This window comes from Ranitomeya variabilis, chromosome 4 (assembly GCF_051348905.1).
Source record: "Ranitomeya variabilis isolate aRanVar5 chromosome 4, aRanVar5.hap1, whole genome shotgun sequence".
NCBI classification, from domain to species: domain Eukaryota; kingdom Metazoa; phylum Chordata; class Amphibia; order Anura; family Dendrobatidae; genus Ranitomeya; species Ranitomeya variabilis.
Genome location: NC_135235.1, coordinates 100,383,100 through 100,395,967, shown reverse-complemented (window position 1 = coordinate 100,395,967; position 12,868 = coordinate 100,383,100).

Below are 12,868 nucleotides of genomic sequence, written 5' to 3'. Positions count from 1 at the left end.
ACAAGGCAGAACATGGCTGGCAGATATACGCCGAACAGAACTCACGTAGATCCACTAAGTGGCAATATAAATCTCCCTTTTTATGTGTGGGACACTGCAGCAAAAAAAAAAAACAGGCCCACTGTATTACACTACACAGTATAAGTGGCAGAAAGTGGCTGGCAGATCTACGCCAAACAGAACTGACGCAGATGCACTGAGTGGCAATATAAATATCAAATCTCCCTTTTATTGTGTGGGACACTGCGGCAAACAAAAATCAGGCCCACTGTATTACATTACTCAGTATAAGTGGCAGAAAGTGGCTGGAAATATATATAAAAAAAGGGACTGTACTACAATAACAATCTCCCTACAATGATCTCAGGACAAGTATGGCAGCCAGCAATAAAAAGGACTGCTGCACACAAAAGTGTGGACAAATAAACAATAGAACTGTGCAGAAAGGAGCAACAGGACTTTTGCTTTTAAAAAAAGCAGTTGGTTTGCACAGCGGCGTACACACAGCAACGCAGCTATCAGGGAGCCTTATAAGCTACAGAGCTGATGCACAGAAATCTAGCCTCCACTGTCCCTGCAAAGAAAAGGTGGTGTTAGACAGTGGAAATCGCTACAGCACAAGCGGTTTGGGGGTTAATATTTCCTCCCTAACAATATCCCTGCTTCTGATGAAGCTGCAACAACCTCTCCCTATGCTCAGATCGGCAGAAGTAAGATGGCGGTCAGCGTGCACGCCCCTTTATAGCCCCTGTGACGCCGCAAAAGCAAGCCAATCACTGTCATGCCCTTCTCTAAGATGGTGGGGACCGAGACCTATGTTATCACGCTGCCCACACTCTGCGTCCACCTTCATTGGCTGAGAAATGGCGCATAAAGCATTATACAAAACGCGACTTTGGCGCGAAGATCGCCGACCGCATGGCCAATCCCACGCTGGGATCGGGTCGGGTTTCACGAAACCCGACTTTGCCGAAAGTAGGCGATTTTTGAAAATGTCCGATACGTTTCGCTCAACCCTAGTGCTGGCGATTTACATACATGCGGTCACGTACCGATTAGACATGTGTGGCCTCTTTCAATGAAAACTAACTGAGTGAGATCGGGCACGTCTAGTCGGAATGTGGTCAGAGGTATACAAATCGCATGCTTGTGCTCCACCGGCAAGAGAGAACCCTAAAAGTGTGCAGTGCATTAGTTGTGAGAATTCAGAAACCTGCAATGTCCAGGATTCAGCTCTGCAGGTTCCAGTAGTCGTCACATGGACACTTCATATGCGATTTTCACACTTGTGGTCCTGTGACAATGAGCTTCTCTTCTGCTTCTCTGTTTTTCACTGAACATTGAGAACATTAGGGAGAGCGGCTCATGGGTACATGACTAAGTGTGCAAATTGCATGTGTGCTGGGGGGGTAGGCCAAAATGAATTATTTCCCCGGGTGCCAGAAACCCTAGATACACCTCTGTTGGTAGGCTACTGCGAGCGGTGATTACCGGGTCCGGTGGAGGGAAGTCTGTGCACATTGCAGCACAGTCAGTGAGGCAGGGACTGAGGGTGTGCACAGAGATAGAATGGAGACCCGGAGACTGCCTGTCCCAGTCTACGCCGTAGCCTGGAGCCCTCATTATCTTAGGAATATGTCAGTTAATAAATTGTTTTTCTAAAGCTACATAGTTTTGTTTTAGGTGAGAGAGGGATGGTTAGGGATGAGCTAGCAAGGTGCAGGGACAGGTAGTGATGGTACTTGCGGTGAGACAAAAAAACACTGCTAGCAGCGTTTTTTTCCATTGCTGCAAGTACCGCATTTACCGGATAGCTACAAAACCACAAGTGCCGCAGATGTCTGCAAGTCCCATAGGGAATGAATGAGACGAAACGCAGTATTGCTGTAAGTGATCCATTATGTGGCGGATGCAGAAAAACTGCCGGATCTGCTGCAAAAGGCTACTTTCACATCAGTGACTTTTTGCCAGTAACTGCCGATAGTGTCATACTCACCAATGGGGGAGGCAGCACTAAAAGTGCCTAGGACAGCAGAAACTCTAAATACGGCCCTGCCTATGGGCCAGTGCAAGCCTGAACCTGTCACTCTGTGATTTTACTGTGCGCGGCTGCTGAATTGCCGGCTTTTCAAAGGACAGTGGTGTGTAAAAATCAGACAGCACTTGTATGGTCCGAGTGCTGAGCGATTTCTTTCCAGTCTGATCTTGATCTAGAGGTATGGTTGGAGAGGAAGTAGTTGTTTTTTTCTCTTGGGGCACTCAACTTTATTAGTATGCACAAAGAGAAACACGTTTAGCCCAAAGAACGCATGAAAAAACACACCAAAACCACACCAAAAACACATCAGTGTAAAGCTTCTTTACTGCCAAAAAATCAGGTTTTGCTGCAGAAAAGAAAGTAGCAAAAACGCCCAGTGTGAACTTAGACTTATAGGGATTAAAAGCGCTAGTGCCTCATCACTTTGAATGCCCTGTTTCCCACTTACTCTTTTCTGTATAGAAAATTTGTTTTGTCTGGAGATAGGTGTATGAATAATAGCTGCTTCTGCATTATCACTTTACTGGTTAGATCTGTCATTTTTCATAGCGTTTTTTGGTGTACTAGGCACTAGTGTCTGCAACCCTCAGTTGTCAGCTTCAGCAAGGTTGGCTATCAAGAATAGAGGGGTGCCCATGCCGTATTTTTTAATTCTTTAAATAAATAATTTTAAAAAATGACATGGGTCCCCTCCATTTTTGACAACCAGCCTTGCTGAAACAGACAGCTTGGGGTTGGTATCCTTAGGCCATGGATATTGCCCCCCAGCCTAAAAATAGCAGCCCGCAGCTGCCCAGAAAATGCACTATTAGATGCGCCAATTCTGGCACTTTGCTCGGTTTTTCCCACCTGCCCTGTAGCAGTGGCAAGTGGGGTTCATAGTTTTGGGGTTGATGTCACCTTTGTATTGTCAGGTAACTTCAAGCGTAAAGCTTAGTAATGGAGAGGCATCTATAAAACACAATGCACAGTGTCTACTGGATAACAGGCTGCATGGTCTCATCATGCAACCTGCCATCAAGATGTAGGAGAGCTTGACCTATCGTGGGACAAATGGATTAAAAGCATCTCTGCGGAAAGGTAAGGAATATTGTTGTTTTCATTTTTTACCTATTTTGCAGATGATGAGGGCATCGGGGGAAATGGGCGAGGTCATAAGTAGGGTTTAATTAAGAATATTAAAGGAGTCTGTCTTTCTTTCTATTAAGTGACTTTTTTCTGGGTGTCTGTGTTTTCTTACAATGTGACTATGGGGTCAATAATGGGGGTGTCTTATTGATGCCTCTCTATTACTAACCTCGAGGCTTGATGTCACCTGACAATACAAAGGTGACATCAACCCTCCCAACTATCACCCCACATGCCACCGCTACAGAGCAAGTGGGAAGAGTGAGGCTAAGTGTCAGAATTGGCGCGTCTTAAAGATGCACCTTTTCTGGGGCAGCTGAGAGCTGATGTTTTTAGCCTGGGGGCCAGTATCCATGCCGTTGCTGGTTACTAATTATAGGGGGACCCCATGTCATTTATTTTGGGGTGTCCCCCATTTTAATAGCCAGTAAAGGATAATTATACAGCTGTGAGCTGATAGTAATAGCCTGTGAAGCTCCATGGTTATTACCCCCTTCCCAGGCTATAAACATATGCCCCCAGCCATCAGCTTTCCCTCTGCTGGTTACGAAAATTGCACTGGAGCCCACACCATTTTTTCAGAAAATGTATCTTTTATTAAATACACGTACAATAATTTGCACACACACTGCACTAATTGTATTTGTCACTGACATCTATATATCTATCTATTCTATATGTATTTATTGTATGTAATCCATCTCTTCTATCCTGTCAGCTCCTGTTGTGATTTTACAGAACATGGCACATGAATTGCCGGCTTTTCTTCTATCAATGTAATATAAATATATATATGTGTGTGTCACTGATATCTACTGATATCTATCTATCTATCTATCTATCTATCTATCTATCTATCTATATATAATATGCATTCTATGTGTATTTATCTATTCTATCTTTTCTAACCTGTCATGCTGTGATTATACTGTACGGGGCACATGAATTGCCAGCTTTTCTATCTATCTATCTATCTATCTATCTATCTATCTATCTATCTATCTATCTATCTATCTATCTATCTATCTATCTAATATAAATACATATATATATATATGTGTGTCACTGACATCTATATATCTATGTATTCTATGTGTGTATATCTATTCTATTCTAACCTGCACTCTGTGATTATACTATACTGTATGAATTGCTGGCTTTTATTCTATTTTAAACCAAATGTTACCGACCTTTTCCAATTTTAAGAAAAATGCTCGTGTTACCGATCATGAATCCAAATGTACCATATTCGTTCCAAATTTATGTTTGGCAATCGTTTTCCGAACATGTTCGCTCATCTCTTGCTATAACATTACAGAGTGCAACTTTATTAGTTATATATAGAGATGACTTCTCTTAGTACCCACCTGTTCACACCAGTTTTCTGTTTGGAAGTGTTGGTCAGTCTTTGATATGTCTTCCATAACTGACACCAATGGGCAGAAAGAATCAGACTTAATACACACATCAATCTAACATGCCCAGTCTGCACCAATGCAGATTACGCATTTTGGCACCCTTTGGGGACTATACACAACAACTCCTGCTTCCTCAGACTCAGGATCATTCACTTACTCAAGTACTATACCCGTGGCTACTGACCAGACACCATCTTTGATTACCGAGCTTACACCCAACCTTCCCTGTACACCCCAAGAACCACACACCCTTTATGTTGGGTAAATAAAAATATCGGACAGTATAGTATACAATACACAGGGAGTATGCTCATCAAAAGAATAACACCAACTTGGCGGAAACAAAGATAACACAAAAAGGATCAGGGGGATGATCCACCCTACATATTTCATAAGAGGGTGACAAGAATACAATTCCACGTACATGACCACCAATTTTATCATCTTTTTTCAAATCTATTTTTCATCTATTGTCATAAAGTGTTCACTTGAAATATTTTTCTATTTTTACAAACCATAATTAGTTCTACACAGAATATTTCAGATGGAATAGTTCAATAAGGATCAAGAGACCCTATAAAGCAAATTAGCTTGAAATACTAATTACCACCCACTCCATTGTCCACCAAGGTGAGGGCTGGATCTTCTCACAGTATCACTCTAAATACCGAGAGCCTCTTTTCCATAGTTATCCAACTAGTGAAGGTCCTGGTATAATTTCTTGTACTTCACATATGATTGAAAAGCAATGATTAGATCTAACACAATAACAGCTACAATCTCCTGCTACGTACAGTGTAATTGGTGGAATAACCATCCAGGTATTCCTAAATGTATAGATTAGGATTCCTGGATGTGTGACTGCACTTAACTTTAATAAAATACTTGCAATTACAATGCAATTCCTAAAATGAAAAATATTTCCAACCCTGGATTCACACAAAGGATTTTTGTGAAAAATGTCATGATTTATTTTTTTAGAGTAGTAAATGATTTAAAAAAAAAAACAACAGCATTCTCTATAATGCTATTGCATTTTTTGGCGTGTTTCCTATAGGCTTCTCTATAGGACTAAATAAATCATGCCACTACATAAAAAAAACTTTATTTTCATTTTAAAACACCAGAAAATAATCCAGTGTGAAGGACATTATTGAGCATTAGAAAAAGTGCTTGGTTTTGTTTTTTAGATCATTTTGTTTCTCATGGCGATTTGGGATGAGAAAAGAATCTCAGCATGCTGCGGCTGCATCTGATAATTGGACCATGCGCACCAATATAAGAGTCTGTGGGTGCGTGTGAAACAGTGGACTGTACTCGGATGTCATCCAAGTGCAGTCCAACATGCACGGACTCAGACAATGGAGAAGATGGAGAAATTAAGGTCTCCTTCTTCTCCCAACCTGTTATACGTTTCTCTCATGTGAGAGAATCGGAAAACTCTAAGATGACATTCAGATCAAACACTGACAGAGTTTAATCTGAGTGACATTAGCATAATCGGCCCAATTCATGCACAACCTCAGCCTTAAACGGAACCTGTCACCTCAAATTGGCGGGATATGTAAAAGCCGAAAAGCATTACTGCGCATGTGCCCAAGCACTATGTCCCAGAACACAGCTAAATACTTCCGGGACATAGTGTGCGGGTGCATGCGCACTAATGCTTTTCGGCTTTGCCCGCAGTTGGGCAAAGCATACCGCGCGTGTGCGAGCGAAGATTGCATTGCACATGCGCGAACTATAGAGGACAAGTACTCTAATTCTTGAACATATTGCGGAAAACAGGGACGGATGGGGTGGAGGAATGAAGACGAAACGCCGCCCATCGGACCGGAAAAAAGGCATTTACATATCCCGCCAATTTGACGTGACAGGTTCCCTTTAAAGAAATTCTGAGAATAGGCTGCAATAAAAGCCATCGATCCTGGACAAGTGCAGTGAAATCCTTTATTTGCCACGGTGCGACGTTTCGACCCGGATGGGTCTTTATCAAGCATGATAAAGACCCATCCGGGTCGAAACGTCGCACCGTGGCAAATAAAGGATTTCATTTTTGAACACTTTCACCTGGATCGGATGCTGTCCTTCCTTTCTTATATGGTATGTTCATTCTCCATGGGGGTCCAGTGGAACTAGGACGTGCATCCACCTATCTGTTGTGCTGTCGGTCAGTTGCTACATTTCAAGTGCAGTGAAATGTCTAGAAAAAAAATCCTGGGCAACCTGTTATACTTAAGAACACAGATATAGCCAGTGCTAATATTAAAAGTGTGACGCATTACCATACTTTATAGGAAGAGTGGTTGCACTAATCATTAATGTAGGTGCAGCTGTACAATGTTCAAAACGAGTAGTGCTCCATCCATACAGATGGTACTTGCTACATCTATTGGTGTATTTTTAGGGGGTTTTGTGATATCTTTTTTCAGTAGTGGTATAGAAAATAGTATAATGGGAAAGTCATGGCATTCGCCCAGAGCATGTTGAAAAAAAAAGGAATAACATAACTGTTATACAGCAAAGCCTGGTGAAGAACATGAAGTCTACGTTCTCATTTCCACGCACTTGGTATGACAAACCCTTCGCAGAACATAGGGTCATTTAATGTTTCGCTTTCGTAGTTTATAAATTGAAACTGAGTATATAGTATTTCAGTAATTTACCGCATCTACAATCTAAAGATTCACTGTTTCTTGCACTGTGTGCAGCAATTTACACTGATCTGAATAAACATGATCGCAGTGAACTCCATGAACCTTTATGTGCATACTTGGGGAAAGCATTTACAGCAGTTCCAGTAACTCCTATGTCTCTCCATAGGATGTAAATCCATTGAGCTAATTATATCAAATCCGTAGTATGAACACAGTGTCACAGTGGACTGCAATCAGCAAAAAATAGTTGGCGGGACTTGGTCCCCAAACAGCTAGGCGGTGTCAATCGGCACTAATCGGCCCTAAATGACGGCAATGTCTCCCATAAGGTTTTCCTAATGGCTTCATAAAGGGACCACAAAAATGGAAATCTATTAATAGTTTAGGACAATGGCTTATTCAATGACCCCCCAGACACTGATTTAGCACTCTTTAATAAGTAGATGGAAATAAAAGTTATATTTTAATTTTATAGAATCATTAGTTAGGGCCTATTTGCCTTTGGCAATTTGTAAATAATGACATCCCTGGAATGGCACCGGTGGTGAATATAAAAGTGTGCTATTATTTTACAAGGGGAAAACCTAGGGATTGAGAAGTGATTGTCCAAGTAGTGGATAACCCTTTAAGTAAATATATAAATAAATTAACGTTCTAAACAAAACATAGACATCTGCAACCTTTTTACATGTGCCTAAAGATACAGTAATAAAATACTTACAGGCCCACAAGAAAGACACAAAAAAAGATGGTCGGCAGATGACCGTGTGGTGCTTTTGTTACACTTGCATTTCCCGAAGACTCTGTTCTCATTGCTTCCATGTTCATTGGGGAGTTGAGAAAGACTTGGCCAAACAGTGCCAGCGTCAGCTCCCGCGAAGCCTAAGGGGATGTCAGGTTCCAAGGGGTTTGTGAGGGCCATGGCTATCTAGGCACAGGTAACCTTAGCTTCTCAACCAATGGTTGTTTAAGGCAGATGGTCCACATATACTCAAAGTCAGAACATTTTATGAAGGATATATTTTTTTTATGGCGGTCAACATTAAAATACTTGACCAGTCATGAATTACACAGCGCTACCCTTGTTTTTTCATGTCATGTCTCTCCTCCACAACCCTGGTGAATATTTTAATCTTGTGATTCTAATTGTTCATATGTAGCAATGTATTATTACCGTAAATAGAATAAATATACCCGCTCCTGAGTGTGTATCGGGCCAAGCTCAGATCTTGTAAAGAATAGCCCAGTGCATGAAGCTTATAAAAGACCATCACTAGTCCGTCTGAGCTTCATGTTCCTGTATGAAGCATTGTCTCAAAACTCCCCTGCGACTCGTACAGTGTTTATAACGTACGGTTTTGCCGGATTATCTCATTCATGTGCTTTATATTATTGTCAGCATAAACATTCTGTTCCTGCAAAATGTTTTCTATTTTACACTATAGATACAATGCAGTTAAAGGGGGGGGGGATCTGTTGATGCGAACTGTTCTTTTCAGCACAATTATTCCTAACCCTGCATATATGTGGTTGTTTAGCAACCTGTAAACTCTGCTTTCTAAAGGCATCTCTTTAGAGAGTTCTGAGGGAATTGTGAGTGCTTACTGTGCCGACTAATTACATTATCCCAATAATGTACTAAATTAAAAGGCTTCTTTGATCCGAACATAGCAAAAGAAATAGATAAAAGAAAAATGCCTAAGTGAATGCAAAATACATTTATGGTGATTAATTAAAAAGAGATCCTAATAGAGATACTAATTGTAAGCTAAAGGTAAGCCACGGCCGCCGGTGGGGACATTTTAGCATAAAATAAATTATTTGCAACTCAGCCAATAAGAGGATAAAGGGATGATAGATATGTAGATTAGATAAAGACATAGGTAGATTTACTGTATGATGTATCAGCTGGGGTATGAATGTAGTGCATTGCCATAGGGACATCTAGCCAAGCGGGCACGGCACAGAAACAGTGGCTAAGGTAGTGTTTGCCTAGGAGCCAGTTATCAGGCTGGGGACAACAAATGTTTATCCTGGCCACAATGTGTGGTCAGCACAGGAAGAATGAACAAGACAAGTTTGTAAACTCAAGAGTCTTTACCTTTTTTCCAAAGAGGCAATGAACCTTAATAGTTGCACTTCCATAAGACACATAAGCATGGTGGTGAACTTTATTGAGCCACGCACACTTTTCGTTACTCACAGAAAGAGACAATACTCCGAATCTTTACTTGTAACTGGGCAAGGTACCCAAGTCATGTAGTGGTGGCTTACCTCTAGGAGACATTATGCCTATTGATCCCAATGAAGATTCTGGTACAGGATCGAAAACGTGTTTGTTCATATAGACTTTAAATCCGTTACCAGTGTTTATATTTCTGGCCTTAATCAGACCAATAAAGAAGGGGTTTTAGACTGTTAAACAGAGTAAAACTTTGTTTCACATGAGACAGCAATAAACTATTTTTACATCCTGTGGTGATCCGACAAGGAGAAGGCAGCAGTCCCATTATTGCTATGCTCTGTTACAAAGCTCATAAGGAAAGTGAGTGGTACCATATATTGATCCTGCAACATTATTATATATCACCATTATCGCTCATGAGAGTGCCCGTGCTCCTCTAATTTTTCTACAGTCACTGCTTTATTTATGGCAGACATAGTGAGCAGGGGTGGATTAAGGGTAGCCAGGGCCCCGGGCTGTTCAGACACTGTGGGCCCCCCCGGTCTTGTGATGGGGTCATGTGACAAAGACTTTGTAAGCCGCCACCATAACACGGTAGACACTTTTGGCCGGGCCCCACTCTACTGTAACCTATTAAATATTTGTTAAAATATGCAATACAATTTAGGCATATTTTGATTTATTTTTCAATTTTTAAAATGACCAATAATATCACATACAAGGAACAATTACCACCGCACCATGACCAGACCACATATTACAACCACAGTGATCGAATAATATCACATACAAGGAACAAATACCACCGCACCATGACGAGACCACATATTACAACCACAGTGATCGAATAATATCACATACAAGGAACAAATACCGCTACACCATGTCAAGACCACATATTACCACCACATGATGACCAAATAGCACATACAAGGGACCCCATTTCCATTTCAGTGATAAAAAAAAACAAAAAAACACAATACTATCACCATAAGTGCCAGTATTCACAGGAGATCTATACTTGGTATGCAGTGTCTGTGTAGAGGTTATACAGCGATCACTGGTGACATTATACACAGGACCGCTATATATAGTATACAGTGTATAGTGTCAGGGTATAGACAACACTGACTCACCAGTGACGTCTCTAGGTGAAGTCCTTCATCTTTCATCCAGCACAGACCGCCATCATTTCTTCCAGCCAGGGCTCATTTCTGCAGGAAATAACACAGTTATCTAGAGCTCCGCTTGCAGAACACATTACTTAATTTTTCCCAACTTCTACATTACAGCACATGAAGAAAAAAAGGCGACATAGTGTCACTCTGCACAGTAACAGGACCCCCCCCATTTAAAACAATATACTCAAAAAATAAAATAAATACATCACTGCAGTAATAATATCCCTTAATTAGCCCCTATGGTAACAATAATATCCCCTATCCTGGCCCCGTGTATCTCATTCCTGGCTCCAGCCATATGTTCTCGCATCCTGCCCTCATGAGTATCCATTCTACCCCATATGATCTCCCCATCCTGCCCCATCTGTCTCCATCGTATCCATCCTGCCCCATGATCCTATCCTGCCCCATGTCTTTCATTCTGCCCCGTGTCTCCAATCATGCCCCGTATCTTCATTCTGCCCATGCCTCCAGTCCTGCCCCCAGTGTGTCCAGCATATTTCCCCCAGTGTGTCCAGCTATAGGAAAAAAAATGGAGACACAAAGCGCAAAATAGGGTCTTATCCTTTATATAACCAAGAGAGCTTTCTTAGAATTGCTCACCTGATTTTGTTGAATGAAGAGCATGTAACGATTTCGGCTGCTGCAGATCCACAAGCCGATCAACGGCCGTGTGACAATATAAACTGTGCAGGAGGTGTGGGTTAAATCCGCGCTGCCTTAATGATGAAGTTCCAAGGATAATAAATTTAAAAGGTGGTTTATTCAACGCGTTTCAAGGTCAGTGCGACCTCTTCTTCAGGAAATTCCACATACAACATCCATGTTGTATGTGGAATTTCCTGAAGAAGAGGTCGCACTGACCTTGAAACGCGTTGAATAAACCACCTTTTAAATTTATTATCCTTGGAACTTCATCATTAAGGCAGCGCGGATTTAACCCACACCTCCTCCCCAGTGTGTCCAGCATATTGCCCCCAGTGTGTCCAGCAATCTGCCCCAGTGTGTCCAGCAGTCTGCCCCAGTGTCTCCAATATTGCCCCCAATCTGTCCAGCAAAATGCCCGTGTGTCCAACATTCTGCCCCAGTGTCTCCAATATTGCCCCCAGTGTGTCCAGCATTCTGCCCCAGTGTCTCCAATATTGCCCCCAGTCTGTCCAGCAATCTGCCCCAGTATCTCCTCTCCAGCATTGCCCCCAGTGTGTCCAGCAATCTGCCCCAGTGTGTCCAGCATATTACCCCCAGTATGTCCAGCATATTGCCCCAGTTTGTCCAGCATATTGCCCCCCAGTGTGTCCAGCATATTGCCCCCAGTGTGTCCAGCATTTTTCCCCCAGTGTGTCCAGCATATTGCCCCCAGTGTGTCCAGCATATTGCCCCCAGTGTGTCCAGCATCCTGCCCCCAGTGTGTCCAGCATCCTGCCCCCAGTGTGTCCAGCAATCTGCCCCAGTGTGTCCAGCAATCTGCCCCAGTGTCTCCATCATATTGCCCCCAGTGTGTCCAGCAATCTGACCCAGTGTGTTCAGCATTCTGCCCCAGTGTCTCCAGCAATCTGGCCGTTCGCAAAGAAAAAAAAAACGACTTCTCCTCACCTGACCTGTGCGCTCCAGTGGCGAGCTCCCTCCAGCAGCTCGCACTTGCTGGTGACTGACAATGACATCAGACGCCGGCAACGTGTGCTGTGCCTGCAGCCGACTTCAGCTGCCAGCCTCCAATTGGCTGGCGGCTGTTGTTAACTATTGACGTGCGGGCGCGCGCCCGCACATCAATAGGAAACCGCCGCAGCGCCGGTAGGGGCCTGGTGAGCAGATGAGACGGGGCCCGATGCGGGCCCCCTCTCTGCCCACAGGGCCCATACACCAGTCAGGGCAGTAATGCCCTGACTGGCGGCGGGCAATATGAGCGGTAGTCGAGGGCCCCCCACACCGCTGGGTCCTGGGCTACCACCCAGATTGACCCTATTATAATCCGCCCCTGATAGTGAGAACTGTGTTGTCTGAAAAAAAAAAAACACTGTGTTTTATTCTGATGGAGAAGTTTGAGGCTATGTGCACACGTTGCGGTTTTTGCTGCGGCTTTGACGCTGCGGATCCGCAGCAGTTTTCCATGCGGTGTACAGTACAATGTTAACCTATGGAAAACAAAAACCGCAGTGCACATGCTGCGGAAAATTCCGCACGGAAACGCTGCGGAAAAAAAGAAGTAGCATGTCACTTCTTTCTGCGGATTCCGCAGCGGTTTTCAACCTGCACCAATAGGA